Source organism: Bombus vancouverensis, chromosome 8 (genome assembly GCF_051014615.1).
Source record: "Bombus vancouverensis nearcticus chromosome 8, iyBomVanc1_principal, whole genome shotgun sequence".
Taxonomy (NCBI): Eukaryota; Metazoa; Arthropoda; class Insecta; order Hymenoptera; family Apidae; genus Bombus; species Bombus vancouverensis.
The window spans coordinates 16,150,240-16,169,233 of NC_134918.1; the positions used below are offsets into that span (position 1 = coordinate 16,150,240).

The window sequence follows — 18,994 nt, forward strand, 5'->3', positions numbered from 1 at the left end:
CATAAGTGCAGTGGACAAACATACAAAGCTATACAGACAAGTATTGTCTATAATAATATGTATAACGTCATCGATGGAGGAAAAACGTAGTGTACATAGTAAATGTCACATAGTAATTATTAGCATATTATTAGCATATAAATGAGTTTACATACTTCTTTTTTGACGCACCAAAAACTTGAATCTTCTATACAAAGTAAGCTATCAACATAGAGAGAAACGCGAACTTCTATCCAAACACTGGGATTTCCTTGAGAAACTCAAAATTACAGTTGTCAAAATGTTCTTTTATTCGTGCAATTCGATTTCTGGTTCTTGTAAATTACCACGCAGGATAAACATTTTCCTGGACGTAATTTCGTTTGTTCATAAAAATGTCTTCAGCTAATCGAGACTACCGGTTTGGAAGTGTGGCTCGTTTTAACGGATTCCATCCGTTTGGTCGAGGTTGAACACCGTGGAAATTTTAGTTATTACTCGAATGATTTTCGATTGCACGGTACGAGACTGATACTTGGAGCAAACGATAATCTGCGATTCTGAATGATAATCATACACTAACGAACAGATTTCGCGTGACGATCTGTGGATCAGTAGAAAACACATTAATCAGACGCGAGGTTTCAAACGGCTATAGCAAAACAGTACGTTACGATCCGTGACTAATTAACTGAATATTAAACGTCATCGAGTTGCACATGTTTGCTGGTGTTCTGATGCGTAAAATGATCGCTAGTGCTTCGTGAAATTAATATCGACTTGGAAATCGTTTAAGGAACATTTTTCGGTTCGCTAATGCTTTTTTTTCTCTCTCTGTTCTTATGCAGTTTTATATACGGTTTTGTTTACCTTTGGATTTGATACGTTTTTTCTTTTACGAAGTCAAACCTTAATTTGTTCGAAGCTATACTTTAATCGTTTATCCCATGGTTTCTCCTTTTTCTTTTTTGTTCTATTCTTATTTTAGTTACTTTTGCTTTGTAGAATTTTATTCGTTGGTATTATTGCCTCGCTAAAATTTGGAATCGATAATGAATTGTTTAAAATTCTACTTTGATCGAATCGTTCAAGAAGCAAATTTTTGTTCTTTTGTCTTCTTCATTGTCTTTGACGTAAGTTTCATGAATTTAACTTTATTGAATAGGTTTATAGTTTTATTTTATTGGTATTTGGAATCGGTTTGCTTGTCTTCTATATAGATTTCATTTTCAGTCGTAAATGGAAATGGAACGTGACTATTAAGGATCAAGAAATATACCAAGATTTTTATTGCCGCTTAAGAAACCGGATATCGTTTTATATAATTTTGTTGCACGGTAAGCAACCTTTTTTCTAGGAAGAAATTACTTGGGCCGGAGTAAAGTATGTATAATATTTCGTAACGTCTACCGCTTATCGTTAACACAGCTCGTTTCATACGACGAGAACTGGCACCAGACCAGTTTTTTTTCTAATGTAAATGCGAAATTATTTTAAAGTTCATTCATGTGTAGATAGACGTTTAGTCACGAGTGTACGGCGGAATTTTGCTTGCTTAACTGCGTAACCGAAATTTTGCACCTGATTCTTCAAATTTATCTCTACGTACGTTATATTTGATATCGTGTACAGAAAAACGTGAAATTTTTTATGAATAGTAAAATGAGATTTTTAGAAGCTCGTACGATGTAATATCAGAGGATATTAATAAGGAAACGATATCTATTTTAAAGACGATATTCAAGTATCTCGTGTGTACTCCATTTTGTCATTTTCTACTCTAGTACGTATATTATCTTGAATATACTGTAATATAACGTAGAATTAAATTTATAAAATATCGTGATATTTATTAGTTTTAGTTTTCCAATGAAGTCATGAAACTGAAATTATTTCGCACCATAACCAGTTACGAGTTATTTCGAATTCGGCCGAATAACGCAAACAGTAGCTTGATTGTTTAATTATCTGTGGTTTTATTCATTAGATAATTCAGTCGTTAAATAAAAATTGTATTCAGTTCCACGTTGGCTTTTCCAGGAATTTTGAATTTTAATTATCGGAAGAATGATTTAATTAAACGCGTGATTTAAATGCATCGAAATTTTTAATAAGATGAAATGTTTTAAATAATGTACGTGTCTGGTTACCGGTTGAACGTGAAACTCACAGCTATAGCGAGGGTATTAATTCACTAGTCTTGTGAATGTTTCTTCGCGAAAGGAAAAGTGACTTGCCGTTTGTGTTTCCGTTTATCACGCAACTTGGAACAAAGTTTATTCGTCGACACGTAGTCTCGTTCCATGTTACTTCAAGTAAAATATTACAATCGGGACTAGATTCTTGGTGGTCCTGAAAGTTATTATATCGTAAACTCTACGCGAAGTGAGAGAACATTTTACGGGAACCAATGTTGAAATATCGTACGTTGTAAATTATGCTTGTTCGATTTAAGATATGAGAAACGAAATTTTATTTCACGACCATTCGCCTTATTTCTTGCTTCTTATAAATCTGTAAATTCTGCGCCTATCATCTCTACTTCACAATTGTTAATATGTCATACAATAAATAACATATAATTATATACCGCCGGTATAAAAATTATAACCGTAAGTGTCTATAAAACAAACTGTAATAAAGCTTCTTTTTTAACTTTAAAAATATAGAATATACGAAGAAACAAACTTAAGAAACAAACATTTCTATGTTCGTAGTGTGGAAACGTTCTTACCTTCCGCACCTAAAGAAGATAATTAATAAAAATTATATCTAGTTATACCGTTCTTTTATGACAGAGTATAAGATCATTGCTGATAATTCGAAAGTAGAAAAAGAACGGCCGTGCAAATTAATAAGCGCGTGGTCTAATTAATGATTAACACGACGACTGACGCACCTTGGTCCCTTCTCGGATTCTTAACTTCTCCCCTTTTCAAATGTCAGGGAGTCACGGTCTGGGTTCTCACGACTCCCGTCCAAGAACACGCGATCCACGTTTTCTTGGTCGGGAGTAACAATAAATACGGAATAAAGACGGCGCCGTACGCCTGGTTTATTTCATTATCGTATGTCCGGTGGCGGACGCAGGGAAACCAGACTGAGGACAGACAGGAAGACAATGAAGCGAAAACCGGGTCCCCCACTTGTTGATGCGCGCACTTTAATTAGTAACCCAGATAATAGACATTGCAGCTGAACGATCAGGAAACGCGGTAGCAACGATGAAATTCTGCTACAATTTCACCTTTTATGCAATTTTCCCCTCTGAATATACATTTTAATTAAAACTACCCATTAAAAAGTAAATGAGAAAGAAGAAAGAATGGGAATGGTATTATAGGCGGGTGTTTATTTGAAATTTAAGTTAGTTAGCTGGAACGTTGGTTAAAATAACGAAGAATTTAGCGAATTTAGATACGTATTTTTTTGTCGTAGTTACACTAAAAGGTAAAAGAACGAAGGGAAACTTGTATATAAATTTTCAAATTGATTCAACAAGATGGTTCGCCCGGAGCCTAGAGGTCTTTCCTTTTTAGTACGTTTAATAGGGGAGTTTGAAAGAAAATGAGATATGTAATCCTCTTTGAAAACGTATTTCTTGGAAAGAGTTGAACATTATCTTGGAAAAGATGATCAAGGTAGACTGTCATTATATTTTATGAGTTACTACTTTCTGTGTACTTAAATTGTGATATTCCTAGAACATTAAATAATTATTATACATTGTCAAAATTGTATTTTCGTTTGAATTAAAGTTTAATATATTCGTCTTTATGTTACGTGAGTGTTAAGCGTTTAGAAAGAAGTAAATCATTACAACAGTCGATATTATGTCTGCGTATATTGAACAGTCAATTACACATACTGAGATCGAGGAAAATTTGCGGTAAAAGGTACATAATACAATACTACGCTCATCTACGAAATTCATTGCACGTTGTATTAAACTACTATTCGTTGCCTGTTTGCACATTACACATTATATTCGTTCAATTATACTGTTCATTTACACGGCAAACTGCAACATTACAAACAACTCCAATTAGCGTTAACTACAGTCCACAAACAATCCACGAGCAAACTACACATAAAGACTAAATCATAAAATATTCATACATCTCAAATGTGATATCACGCGAAAACTCGAATTCCAATTTCCTTCCTTACAAATTTATTGTACAAACAACATGAAAGAAGAAAATGAGAAACCGATAATATAGGGCCAGAAATTTCTTGCATGATTAAACTAATACAGTATTAGGAAAATTTTACAAATTACCAATGTTAACAAAATCCGTTATATAATAGTAAAAAGTGTCTTAATAAACGAAACGAAATACTACAATTTTACAAGTTTCAAGCCCTCTTGTTGTTTCATTCCATATAGAAATTCTAAAATTGAGGAGCAAAAGTGCGGAATGCTGCAGTATAGGATTTGATGATAAATATGTATCTAGGAGCTTGGTGTATTTGTCAATCAAATAATAGAATTCCAATGAAATCTCTGTTTATTTTGCAAACATAAATAGTACAAAATTCTCCAAGAGTCATAGTAATTATCAATTCAAACGCAGGTAATATTAAAAAATAGTGTCTAAAATTTCCAACCCAGTCCACTCAATTTATCATTCTATCGTTTGGGTCGTTCTTCATAAAATCCCTCAATTCTAAAAAGCTGTTCTAAAAACGTAGGTAATATTAAAAAAGCCAGGACTGAAACACCCGACCCATTTCGCTCAATTTGCCGTTTTGTCGTGTGGGTCATTTCTTCATAATGTTCCTCGAATCTAAAAAAAAAAAAAAAAAATGAAAAAAGAAAAGACGGTTCTTATAATATAATTTTACAATCTAAATTGCCACCTATATACCGATTAATTAGTGTTATTAATCAAAAAATCGCAACGCAAGCGACTTCAATTCATAAAATTTACAAAGAAGTGTCGAAACAGGCAATTGGATAACGCAACGCTAGATTTCCGACACACGTAAGAGCTCGACAAAAAAAAAAAAAAGAAAAGAAAGGAACGTATCCTTTTCACGTTATTCCGTAAAATGGTTGGTGTTTAGCGTGACAGGGCAGCGTGGCGTGCAATTTGCACACAATCACGACTTGCGCTTTCTTTATCCGGCCAGATCTCACACGCGAATTTTCATCCAGGCCGATGCGCGTTTAACTTTCGTTTTGTTCGCGCGTCGACGATCGTGAGCATGCCGCGTTTCAATGGGTGTTCTCCGTTCCGGACGACAGAATGTCTGATGTAACATTCGAACGAAGACTCACGCACTCGCGTGTCCCGTTTCCGTGTCTTAATTAGTCGCTGGGGAATTTAATTAATTCGTGACTTGGCAGTGGTTTCGAGCGCGAGCACGTGTCGGAAAAATCGCGACCGCGGGCGACTTTACAGTTTTAATTGAGCCATTTATCGAAACGAAAATTAGCGTTCGCTTTATTTACGCAGAAATTATCGCCATTCTACGGTACTGCAGGTGCACCGCTACGTTTCCCTTGATGACGCCATTTCTTTTTAGTTAGAGCGTCATCTGCTAGTTCTTTGACGTTGAAGTTCTGTTATTGTGGATACGTTTGCGTAGATGTTGGTGGTTTCGAAATCATAAAACTCCAGGGAAATGATTTTTGTTGCCTTTCGTCGTTACGCGTGTTGATACTTTCATAGAGCTCCTCTATCGTTTTATCGAGATGCACTTATGATGTAATTATAATTAGGTGTCGTAAACAATAATTGAGGAGTACGCGATTGTAAGACATAGATACTTGCAAAAACACGACTAATCTTCGCTTTGCAATAACAGAAGAATGATTGAAAGTACGGTAAATGAGGAAATACATGTGTTTTAAAAAGGAAAATTAATTCTTTATTTTGAAACTATTACACAGATCGTTTAAAACGAAGTGGAAAGAAGATTCGTATAAATATTTATTTTACAAAATCTTTAGCGCAAGATAATTTAAAAGTAAATTAGCTAATTTTGATTATGAATTGTATTAAATTAAATAGTTTTAAAACCTAGCTAATGCTAAACCGTATTTTGTATTTTGTTATTAAATATTCTCAGTTTATAGTAGCTTTATATGAATTCGATAATCTACTGTAAAACAACGTGAATCTCATGAACGATATACAAAATATATACTTCGAGTCCATTCTTTCGTTGATATTACTCTTCGATCGAACTTCGATCGAACTACTGCTTGTACCCACATTTTTGCCAACGATTTTGAAACATTTTGTATAATTTGTACACAACATTTACACAAACTTTCTTTTGCTTTACTGTTTAGCTTGTATAAATCTAGAAATCCCTATCAACTTCCTTTAATATCTTATAGCGAAATTCTGCGAACCAATTCAATGGTTCGCCAATCCAGAGCTCAGGAAGATCGATTTACCTTCCAGCAAATCCTCTTCCGGATCTTCGCAAACCACGAGCAAACCGACGACAAACGTCCCAACGTTCTACAAACGATTTTCTCGTCGTCGAACCACATTCGTGTCCTCATGTTTCCAACTTTCTCGGTGGAATTTGTCTCCATTTGTACGACAGTGATTTACGGGATGTTCCATCGACTTTGGCACCTGCAGCAACGCAGACAATCGGTCGATCGAACTGAATTTCATCGGCCAAACGCATCCAAACATCCTTCCGTTTACTAACCGTGAACGCGATGCGATTAACACTAATGAGACTCAATGGAAACCGTCTGAACTTGGAAGATTGTAAACAGTCTGAAACAGCTTGGCTTTCTGTGCCTGGCGTGCTGTGCAAATAGAGCAACATACGTGCAACATTACGTTTCTCGCCCTTAATTAGCACGCCCGCCAATTAATTAGCCCTCCTTGCCTCGGCAAACGCACTTCGTCTTTCTCTATACTTCCACGACACTTCTTCGCATCTTCTGCTTCATCCTAGTTCCTGTCACGGTTGTCTTAGACTTCTCGACTAGAAACGAAGCCGCGTCAGTTAGAGAGCTATCAGAAGCTACGTCAAAATTGAAGCAAAGTAATACATCCACGCGATGTTTTTGATTTTTCAACGTTTACGAGATTGCAAGATTAATCGCGAAGGAAACGTGTTTCGAAAGTCGTGAGTCGTTGAGCTGCGAAGATTGGCGAATCGTTCTGTTCGTTACGGAATTTTTGTGCGATGCAGTTACGAACGTGGCGTCGTGTGCGTTATTAGGAAAATTATTATTTGATTCGTGTGTACCAGACTGGTTTTCCTTTCGCGATAATTTTACCTGAAATTTCCTTGCGAAAGATACTGGTCTGTTGAGATCGATAAGACTCTCGTAATACTTTGTTCAAACCGATGATATTTTTTAAAGTTGCAAAAATATAATTGGGGTCGAGAACGACTGAGAGAATTATGGCAGGGTAAAATTTGTTGCTCGCACATCCCTCCTTATTTCATCCCAGAAGGAACGAACCAAAGTATCGTTAAAGCAGCTTTTTTAAGTGTCAAAGATCAAGCTCTAGTCGTAACATAATTTCTTCGATACGAAATTGCACTCTATCATCGCATATGATCTACTGTAATCGTAGTGGGCGAATCATAACCGTGTTAGCAGTTCCTGCAAGCTACGAGATTTTTAGGCAATTGGCAATCCTCGACTGTATAGGACGAAACAAATGGGAGGATACGAAGATACGAAAATACGGTAACGACCGGTGTTTCAAAGGAGGAAAATTTACCGTGTATAGTCGGATAGGTCAGCAATTTACTGTACACGTTAGTTAAATCGGATCGCGAGTAACGATATTATGGTTCGTTGTCACGGTTGTCGCGATTCCTTGTTCCTTTCTCCATGGGAAATTGAACGATGAATGCTATCAAGATGTTCATTACGGTCACGTGAGAATGTTTGCCGCGACGATCACGCCTAATCGCGACGGTAATTGAAAACATTTCGAGAGAATGACGATTTACGCGCGGCATTGCGAGGTGAATTAGTAGTAGTAATTCGTTTAATAACTGTCATCATCGAATTATAGGAGCAAGATGAGAGTGATAAAGGTATTGAGGTTGCTGAGATGAACTTCTCCGTTTTTTTAAATAATAGAGGTTAGAAGAAAAACACGAGGGACCAGAGAAATCTCAACGCATTATGCATCAGAATTATATTTTTATATATTTTATATATATAATTAAATTATAGTTTTATATATTTCCTGTATTTTTAAACAAAAATCTTGTCTCGAGTATTTGTTGAACGATTACTTCACGGTATGATGAAACTTGCATAAATATAGATGTAGGTATTTAGAGAATATTTCATTACACACTAAGAAATAAAAGATCTTTACACGAGAATCTAGTAGCTATATGAAAAGGAGCCATAAAATGTTTTAATATTATTAGTGCACGAGATAAAATTTGAGATGAAAAACTAAAGCCAAGTGAAGCGATTAAAAAATTAACTGAGCTTAATAAAGTACATGACTCTAGATCTCGAAAATTTTCTATTAAATATACTTCAGAAAAAAAGCGCGAGAACTTATCTTCGGACATGATACGTCGTCTTTACCTCGATCATTTTTCAATAAAATTATTTCAGACATGCAATTCTTCTGTTTTAAAATATTCAATCTGTTCCTTATTTCTGACAACCACTCGAGAAGTTCATGGAATACAACATCATTCTACTGGAAACATTTTCATAATATACGTCCTCCTGTCCACGTGTATCCTTTCGACGGAAATCCTTGTTATATCGTAACCGCAGAGAAGAAACGAGAGAAACTGTGGTTGAAAAATTGCAGCCAGAGACACGTACTTCTGTGTTTCTCTCGCCATAAATAAGGTTGTTTCCGTGGATCATCCTGTTGCTTCCTCGAAGATGTAAATCAACGAAGGTGGATTCGATGTATAGGCGTGTGTGCGTGAACCAAGATAATACATTCTTTGCATCGTCGATCCGCAACATTCTTAACCTCATTCGTGACTCAGGTCAGAGGCGAAGTTCCTGATCTATCTCACAGGAATCATCTCGGTTGTGATGGAAATGCGTCGTATCTATTGTTACATTAGTTCATGAATAATGCAATAACGTGTTATACGAAATAAGCGCCTGTTCTTCGTCTGATTTTCAAGGGAAGATTCGACGATGCGGTTATTATATAAACGAACGATGAACGATATAAATTGATAAGCGAAAATAAGAACATGGTAATTTCGTAGAAAATATTCTCATCAAATATGTTCCAAGCGGTATTCGATTTTGTAAACGTAAAATACTGTTTGCGTACCGTCTACCGAAATTTCCGATCGATTACATAAGCTTTTTCGTTCATTTTTAACATGAATTTTATCTAGTTTTTACGGAATATTTGATTCAACTTTGAAAATAATTTCCACTTTGTTCGCATAGGAGATTTTCCACGTGAATGTTACGATCTGTATGACTGTTCAAATTCAAAGAACTTGAAATCTATAACACTATCGTATCATATTCATTGATTTTTAATGGATCTTTTATTTGCAACGTACAAAAGTGGAAAGAACACGCATGATGTAAAAAAGTTATATAAAATATCCACAGTAAAATACACGTTATGATAGTTATGATAATTACTGAACGAAATAGATCTCTATATAGGTTTCGTTTTTTCACAAATAATTGCTTACAAATAATTCATGTCATAAAGAGATAAAATTAATTCGTCCTAGTTAACTTTTCATTCCATGATTATGGAACTTTCAGGTTAAAAGACGATCCGGTTAATAGATTAATAAACAGGTAAATAAATAAAAAATCTTGATGATTCTGGGTATGATTTTAAATGCCGATCCTTGGACGCAGGTGCGAGGCGTGCTCGATTTCAGTCAGGTAGTGTTAGCTTAGGTTAGTTTGGATGGGTCAGGTGGTAGGACGCACGTGTGCAGGTGCTCTCCAGATATTACCTGAGCCTTCACGGATTGCCGCCAGCTCTTGTCTCGAGATCTCGTGATTCTCGTGACTTGGTTGTTGAATTATTTCAAACGTGTCGCTCCGATTGCGCGCATGCGCAGCTGTGCGCTCGTCAAACCGATCCTTCATCGATCGGGGCGCTTTCGTTTGCTTTCCTCCAGGTGTTCTTGTTTAGCTTCGTACGAGCATGATTCGTTAATTACTCGAACTCTGTCGTGGTATTTTCTCAGCACTCGGAACGACGAAAAATTTACGGAATAGCACCATCTCCTGCGAATAGCAAATAAAATCATCGAGTCTATTTACCATGCCTTTATTAGAACATCTGAAACGACGATGCAGGGTTCGAATCGCTATGAAGCAATTTTAAAAATTTGTTTTTTTATTTCCTACAAAACTTTGTGTTTAAAAATATTATTTTTGTCAGCGAATATTTTAAAATATGGATGTAACAACGAATGTATATAACTTCTGATTGTCTATGATTGAATCATTGGATATACAGGGTGGTTGGTAACTGGTGGTACAAGCGGAAAGGGGGTGATTCTACGCGAAAAAAGAAGTCGAAAATATAGAATAAAATATTTTTTTTAATTTCCTTTTTTTTTTTAAATTTTTCCATCGAGACTTCTTTTTTCGCGTAGAATCACCCCCTTTCCGCTTGTACCGCCAGTTACCAACCACCCTGTATAATTAACGAGTATCCTATAAATTACGCGTTAATAATATATAGAATCTAATATTTATAATTTAGATTTACATAAATCCACTTAAGTAACTATTGCTTTGAAAATGTAGTTAATCTGATGCGAACATAAAATAATACAATAAGAACGTTTAATTTAATAATACATGACTTCTAAGAATAGGGCGACTATAAACCATTAGAAAAGCTTTTTCATATCTACAAATCTACTTGCCACGTGATCCTAATGTACGCGGTACGTGTACAAAGTATTACCTATGAGTGAAAGTGTCTAGATCTGTCAAACAAATGTCACTATCTAAAAACTTCCTCGTGCAGGCGGCCAAGAGATATCCGTCTGCTAAAAATAATTCAACGATTTCACGTCATCCTCGATTTCATTTAGTTAGATGAAGACTCGTGGACAAGAGCTTTAACATCTGTCCGTGGTATTATTATGATTTCTTTCTCATCGCTGGTTCATTTGCAATTCGGTATGCAGCTGATTCCATCTCCGAGTAGCCTTCGAACGTATTTTAACTTGACTTACCTTCGACGAGTCGGCCAGGTGCAAATTATTGTAATAAAAATTTCCTCCAAATCGTTTTGTCGCTGTAACGTCGCCCCTAACGATGTTTTGCGGATTTCATTTCGTAATCTTCGACTTGGATTATACGGCACGATTAACCGACATATTAGCAACTTCGTAAGTACCGAATTTCATTCACTTATTCTCCGTTGATTAAGTTTACGATTCCGATACGATTATAACGATTACACGACCCAGTTAATTTGCATAATAAGATGCGTTTTCGTTCGTAGTCGAAGACTTCTGCGCTGTTTTGAAAGGAGGCTAATGACGTGACGATCCTTGTTTTTCGCGTTTCAGTTATGTTCGATACGTGGATTCCTTCAATAGCGAAGTAGACGAGTACACTGTCAGTGAAAAGTATGGAAGCCAACAATTTAAAAGGAGTTAATTGAAACTTTTACTATCTTAGAAAAATCCCCGAACACAGAATTTCTAAAAATTTTTATGAAATCCGCAGCAGTAAGTTTGAATTAATAAGAAAATTAATCGAACAAAACTGAGAAAATTTTCACCTGGCTGATAGTGTATCAGGTCATATATTATGTATATCATATTTGAAGTAATTTGCATTTACGTAGATTACATTGTACAAATTGCAATTTTTCTTACAACTCAAATATAATTAGTCACTAAAGTCTTGTATGTTCTATAATACGACTGTTCTTGTGGAAACGAAATTCTAACCAAATTTCACCGCACAGTTAATATATTCTATGTTAAAATTATTTAAAATCTACTTTAGAGGTAAAGTAAGGTTTGTGCAAAATTTTAATATAATCTGCGATGTATCGTGAAATAATAAAATTGTACAAGCACAACTCTTTTATTTTCGTTTATTTACGGATTGTGTTTGAATTTTTCTAAATTGATAATCGCATTAAGAGGAGAGAGTAAATAAGTATAAAGAATCAAAGTATTGGAGTATCTGATTTATAATTCAAGAAATATCGTGTCTCGTTATTTTTGACGTCATGAGAAATATTCGTGATAAATCAGCGTTATTCGATTAAACTCGGCAGGGCTAATGATATCTTAGCGAACATAATTTAGCGCATCTCTGCGCCAAGGTTTGAAATGAAAATCGCTTGAAAAGCAGTTTAGAGGAAGGACAACGACGGCGAATATTTCTTTCGCCGCGCATCAGTTTCCTCGAACGCTGTCAAAAGAATTTCAAGGGATTGAAGAACTCGAGAACAGAGATTAACATCAGAAGCTTCTTTGTTGCTACGTTGTTACAAATCTGGCTTGAAATATTCCGCTTACTCGGCATATCTATCAAGAGTTAAGAAACTCTTGCAATTAGTTGAATTAAAACAAAGTTTTATTTCATTTCTCCACTAATTAACTTCAAAACGAATAAAAATGTTTACTCCCTTCGAGAAGTCTGAAAGTAATAACTTCTAATGTAAATCAGTATTAAACATAAAATTACTGGTAATTAAATTCCTCTACTGAGAAATAATATTTATCATATCGTATACATCTTGTAATTTCTACGTACATTTTCAGATTTGTTTGAAACTCGACCAACGTACATAATTACTGGACTGCGGATATTTATGCAAATTCATATTTTTACAAATACGACTAAAAGAGTGGAATATACGCAGAGAACGATTTCACCTACCGAATACTAGGTACAACGCATGCCGTATTTCGAATATTCTCTATATTTTTACGCGTTATAAGAATTCCATGTATTCTTAACTTTACCATAAATCTATAAAAATCCGTGTGTCCAAGAATTACGACAGTCTCGCAACGGTGCTGACGAAATTTCTAAATATTTCGTACGGTACACATAATGCGTGATATAAGGTGTCTTCGGATGTTCGAATACTTTCATGAGCTTGCGTAATAAATGCTTGGTCGAAAGAAAACCGCGATCACGTCCATATCGATTTCGCACGAGGTACGAATAAATCAGCAACGAGTTTCGCGTAGCAACCCGTGGCATACGTTTTCTCAGGAATGGACGATCACGAGATCCAGTCGACGGTGGAGTCGATTCTCGGGCCTGGGGTGAAGGTGGTGGACTGCGAAAAGAAATCCAGCATGAGAGAGGAGGAAGTGTTGTTGATAAACGGCGTACCGATTCCCCTCGAGGGCCCGGATGGCGTTGCCATCCGCGAAGCTATGATAACCGGCCAGGTGCCACCGTGCGATCTGCTCAATCAGATCCTCGTCAAGGCTGGAATACTAAGGTATCATCGTGGATCCTTTTCGAGTTAGCCCTGATGCGAAATAAATTGCTCGCCGCGTGCATCCGTATCGTCCTTCGTGTCATTTACTCGAATTATATTTGGCGTCCTTTACTCGCGAGCCTCTCGACGAAGATTCGATAAACTGGAGTTGCTAAATTACTAGAGCAACAGAGCTAATTTACTCGTGACGTGTTTCAATAATTTAGAAAACGTCTATTGAGGATTCTCCAGATAGAAGTCTACTTAGTAATATGGAGTTTCGTTTCAATTCTAAAACAATATCGATACAGGCATACTTTAAAATGTAGTAATTTACATGCTTCTTTCACTCCATCCTGGGAAAATTTTATTTCCATTAAATTTTTAAACTTTGCATGTAAATATGGACTCCGGCACAATACGATAAGTACATGCACAAACCGATCAGGTCTGCTCGCATCTTTCTCAAAATACAAGGAAACACCTGCAACAATCTTGACTGCCAGTTGAGTTTCTTTCGTGCCTTTCTTCTTAAATTCAAGTTTCGAAGAAACCTCTCACGCAAGTATGAAATGCGTACATTGACAAATCAAGTTTGCCCGCACCTTTGTCAAAACACAAAGAACCACTTTCGACGATCTTGACTCCCAGGAGCGCCTCTCGCTCCTTTCTTTTTAAGTTCAAGTTTGCAAAAGAAATCCTTCACATAGGCATGAAATACGTGCGCTCGTAGTTTTCTTTCGCGCCAAGTTTTCTTGTATCTTCGTCGAAGCGCAAGAAACCACGCGAGACAATCGCGAATTCAAAAAACTTCTTTCACTCCTTTCGCCTCGAGCTCGAGTTGCAAAAACAACGTTCCTCGCCATACACGCTTAATGAAATACAGACGCAAATTCTCAAACTAATTAAGTTTAGTTACACGTTTCCATTAAACCGCGAGAAATCCTGTATGTCCCAATCGCAACTTGCAGAAGCTCGTTTCCTTTCGACCCACCGCCAAACCAGCCGGGATTCGTTCACGTCTATTAGCCGATATTCCAGTCCTCGAAAATCATAACGAAAATCCTCCCACGCGTGTAACGAGCTCGTGGAATCGGTGTGGGTGCTCGAAGAGAGAGATCCACCGTGATACCTGCTAACTGGAAATGCTTGCAAAGGGCCCCGGTACGACTCGAGACATCCTTGAGCGTAAAGTCGTCCATCGTGACGAAGGAGGAGGTGACCGTGGCGCGGGGCGGAAAGGTCGTCGACGAGAGGAGCCGCGAGACCAAGGAAAATAATTACTACGCCTCGTCGACCAGCGAGATATGGGAGCCTGTGGGAATCGTCCATCGGCCGCGAAACATCAAACCGTTCGACAGTTCGGACGAGTCCAGGCCGAATTCGAACGCGAGCTCCGATCAAGGTTACACGACCAACACCAGCAGTAATCACGTGCTGAGAGAAGCGAGCGGTTCTTCCACGGTAGGCTGCCCTATCTGCGAAGATAACGATCCCGATTGTGCGCGTAGGTGTCTCGGAGGACTCACGGGACTGGGAACCAAGGTGCCTGTTCAGACGACCAACTCGGCGGTAAGCGATTCTCGATTCTCTTTGCGCGTTCTCCTTCGCGATTACAGGCATTATTCGGTCATATTTGAAGAGAATCATTCAACGAGTTTCAAAGGTGAATGATATTTTAAATAAAACTCTGCAAAAGTTCAGAAAAATTTTGTCAAGATTGAAGTTAAGATTCAAAATCTTGGGAATAGTTGACGAATCTCTTCGTTTGCAATTATTTTACGATACAATGGATAACGAAGTTGGGTGTCCTGCTACGGGTGCGAAAGAATCCTGTCATCGCTATTGTGAGTATGCGAACGTGTGTCATTGCAACGTCGGTATTATCTGCTAATTAATCGTATAGAAATTTCAGCCAAGGTAAGACGCGACCAGCTAATTAAAACGATTTACGATCGTTTCATTTTCTACCATTTGACGCAATTAAGATTTGAATGGTATTAATTCGGTTAATCCTATACGAGCGAACAAAATTCCAGACTGGCATAATACTTGGATACGAATTTTTCTACTATACCGCTGCAACGATTCGATAATTAGACGAACACTCGATAAACTGTTCGGAACGAAATTGTTGGAAGAATATCGTCGCTTAACGCGTTTCCTCGGATGATAAAGCGTTTTCGAAATTGTATGGAACCGAAGCATGCGACTAACAGGTTGTGGTAATTGATTCCTTTCGCCTGCGAGCGATGTCTGATCGTTATCGATCGCATTTTACTTTCTTCGTAAATGTTGCGGTGAATAGCATTACAAACGGTTTGTACGGAAATCTTGCCGCAGATTTACAAGTTTGTTTTAAGAGGCTGTTTACTTTTATAATGGACGATTAAATTCGAAGTTATCCGAGCGGTTTGAACGAGTGGTTTAATTGACTCGAATTATGTCACGAAACCTTTTAAAGCGTAAACGCGAATACGCTGCTTTTAATTAGAGTTGGAACTGGTTCGTGACGGTTTATATATCCTCGGCACTTAAAGCGCGCTTAATCATCGTAAAAACGAAGGAAAGACAACCAAAGCTCGTTTTCGTTAAATCCGACACTTCTGGCGTTGAACGACGATGTTTCACGAAGAAACAATTTGCCAACCGTTTGTCCACTTTTCTCATCGTTCGAATACTTCGCCGCCCGTAAACACATTGCTATCCAAATATTACACGGATCCGGCATTCCGTTCGCTCCAATTGTATCGAGCAATTCGCAACTCGTTCGAAGACCGTAACGAAATCAATTTTACAGAGATCTCCAATTAGAAATTCGATGGATTGCTCGGAGCACGCGTCGGCAACGCCGACTTTTCTCTTTCTTCGCGGTCTCTGTCCTTCTGTCGCGTCTGCTGACTCTGTCTTGGTTCTTTTCTAACGCCAGCCTGTTTGCCCAAGCGGTATACTAATACGTATAGCCGACAGGCCTCGACTGTCCTTCTGCATTCTATGGGAGCGAATAGCGCGAGATAGAAAACCGCTTTGGCGAAACGAGTTGCCGCGTAAGTTGCCATATAAGCTGCTTTGTCGGCTCCTTCGCACAGAAAGTTATCACCCTTGCGAGCTGGCTTTAGGTCACTACTCCGGATCTCGAAGACGACACGCTTTCACGGTGTCGTTGCGATCGATTCGACGGTTCAAAATTGACTACCGCCGCGATTACGGATACATGACACGCGTGTAACATCGTCTTCGACGAAAGTTGCTGGATACTCGGATACCGAGTGAAATCTAGATCGTTTATGGTAGATAGCGTGGGCCGTTTGATCTTCCCGAGTGCGTTGCGCGCGCTAGTGAAAAGAGCGACCAGGTCTTCCGACGTTCGATACACTGTCGCAAGATCGAGTGCCAGTCTAACGGCGAATTTGGAATTGCGAAGAGTCCACCGATATACGTACAATAGATCGTGGACGATCGATTCGACTGTGGTAGACGAGCAGCGATGGCGGAAGGAGATTTCCCTACAACAGGTTGTTTTCTATGGTTGTAGGGAAGGAATGATATTTTTTGTGTGTTACTTACTATACATGGATCACGAATGTTTACGCAACTATGGGGAATTAAAATATAGAAAAAATGCAGGATAGATATAATATGCGAGAGTATAGAAATTATAGAAAGAAAAAAAGCACTTGTTATAATATTTAGAAAACGAGACAAATCTCTATTTAGGTTTCCCCGGGTTTCCTTAGTTGTACTTGTAAACGTACTTTGATTTCTATACAAACTCTATGCTTGTAAATATAAAGCTCGTAATTGATCACAATTTCTTCAATTCAGATGATCGAAGAAGGTACTTGTATAAAAATTGAACTTTGAAAATTATTTTATATATACAGGGTGGTTGGTAATTGGTGGTACAAGCGGAAAGGGGGTGATTCTACGCGAAAAAAGAAGTCGAAAATATAGAATAACAATTTTTTTTTTTTTAATTTTTCCATCGAGACAACGATCTACAGTGAGATCCGTCATAACGAGACGCGATAAAGTGCACGCGTACCGACCAAAAATTCAAAGTCGATTTTCTCGAAAACAAAGCCTCGAACGAAAAATGTTTATTCTATATTTTCGACTTCTTTTTTCGCGTAGAATCACCCCCTTTCCGCTTGTACCACCAGTTACCAACCACCCTGTATATCAACGAGTACTATACGCTACATATTTTATATATTTTTACAGATACGTATCGTACATCTCTGCAGCTCGAAATTTTCCACAAGCGCGTAAAAATCTTGCAGACTATTCGTTACGGACTTATCGAAACCGCAGTACACCGATCGAGGGTTAAATCAGGTTCCCGAAGGGTAGCTGCGCACACTCGTTATTCAAGATACGTGCGACGGGATCTTAACGACTCGTGTTTTTCCTTGTCCATACAGCAATGGCGAAGCGATGGTTGCTGGTCGAGTTTACTCGAGAACAGCCAGGTACTTGGCGAAAACGACTGGCTAGCTTGGTATCGTCGCAAGAAAACGTCGTGAGATCGCGTCTTGGATGTTCGTGCCCGGTAGACTGAGTAATGGTCGTTCTCCTCGTACGGAAATCTGGAATATCAGCAACGGTCGTTCTTTGTCTTCGTTTTTCCCCGTGCTGATTGGCCAGGAAACGAGTATCGGCAAAGTGAACCGGGCAATTAATCGATCACCGATGTCAACGGTATATTTTAGAGCCTCCCTCTTCCTCTCTCTCTCTCTCTCTCTCTTTCTCTTTTGTCGATGCAGACGTAACTTCATCGTCAGCTGTAATTTAATTTTTCAACCGGATGTTCGATTCGTTTGCGTTATGGGTTTGCCAAAATATTTTATTCCGGAGACGTTGATTGCGAATCGGTTCGTTGGATCACCTGGATTCTCTTTTCTTTGCCAATTAAATGGTTCCTGTTATGAAAGTAGGAAAGAAACGTTTTACGATAGACCTGAATGTCTCGAGCGACGATAAACGAATAACGGGAAAATACAAATTTATCGGTGTTTTCCGAGGAGGAAAATTTGCGACAAGAAAGTTAAGGAAATTATATTATTTGCATAGCTGGTGTGCATGCGGGCCGCGTGAAAGTTTCGCGACATAAACTTCCCTTTTCGCGGCTTGTCTCGGAAGAGTAACAGAGTAACGTTGGAGTCAGAAACTCTCGCAGATGCAGGAAACTTTCATGGTCCGGAATATCCTTCTTCCGCGATGCAAATTGAAAAATTGCACCGCCGCGGTCTGTGTGTCTTGCGGATACGTTATAGACTGGCACTATGATTTTGTGAAATCGATCATTTCCAGATAATTTTCAGGCATAAGAGAGGGAACTGTGGTATGTACGCAGATAATTTCCTCTCAACCATATTTTTATATATTATTTCGTTAGGGGTGTAATTATTTAATGTAATTATTTAATGAACGCTGGAGCTAACAAAATAGTCAAAGTATCTAATTAGTAATTTTTCACAGAAATTTTACAACGTTTACATTACATTTGTACGCACACATATATTTTTGCATATATGATTTTCAGTCTGAACCTTTTAACGTAAATTTTATATTTCGTTGGTACGCGAAGTATCAACTCGGAGAAAATTATGGAAATCTCGATG

General features: G+C 37.8%; 1 protein-coding gene and 1 long non-coding RNA gene across 3 annotated transcripts in view; one reads left to right on the plus strand and one right to left on the minus strand.

The window, feature by feature from the left end:
* Positions 1-18,994, plus strand: part of LOC117159636 (uncharacterized) — a 558,819-nt gene that overhangs the window by 142,418 nt on the left and 397,407 nt on the right. The window lies entirely within an intron of this gene.
* The window catches only part of LOC143303069 (uncharacterized), a 66,350-nt gene that overhangs the window by 39,404 nt on the left and 7,952 nt on the right, over positions 1-18,994 (minus strand). The window contains exons 1-2 of one of the 2 annotated variants that reach the window (XR_013059067.1): positions 11,146-11,730; positions 9,904-10,180 (exon numbers count right to left, since the gene is read on the minus strand). This is a non-coding gene — a long non-coding RNA (uncharacterized LOC143303069). Of the gene's footprint in view, positions 1-9,903; positions 10,181-11,145; positions 11,731-18,994 lie in introns of those variants that run through there. The other variant, XR_013059066.1, reaches the window with a different exon arrangement.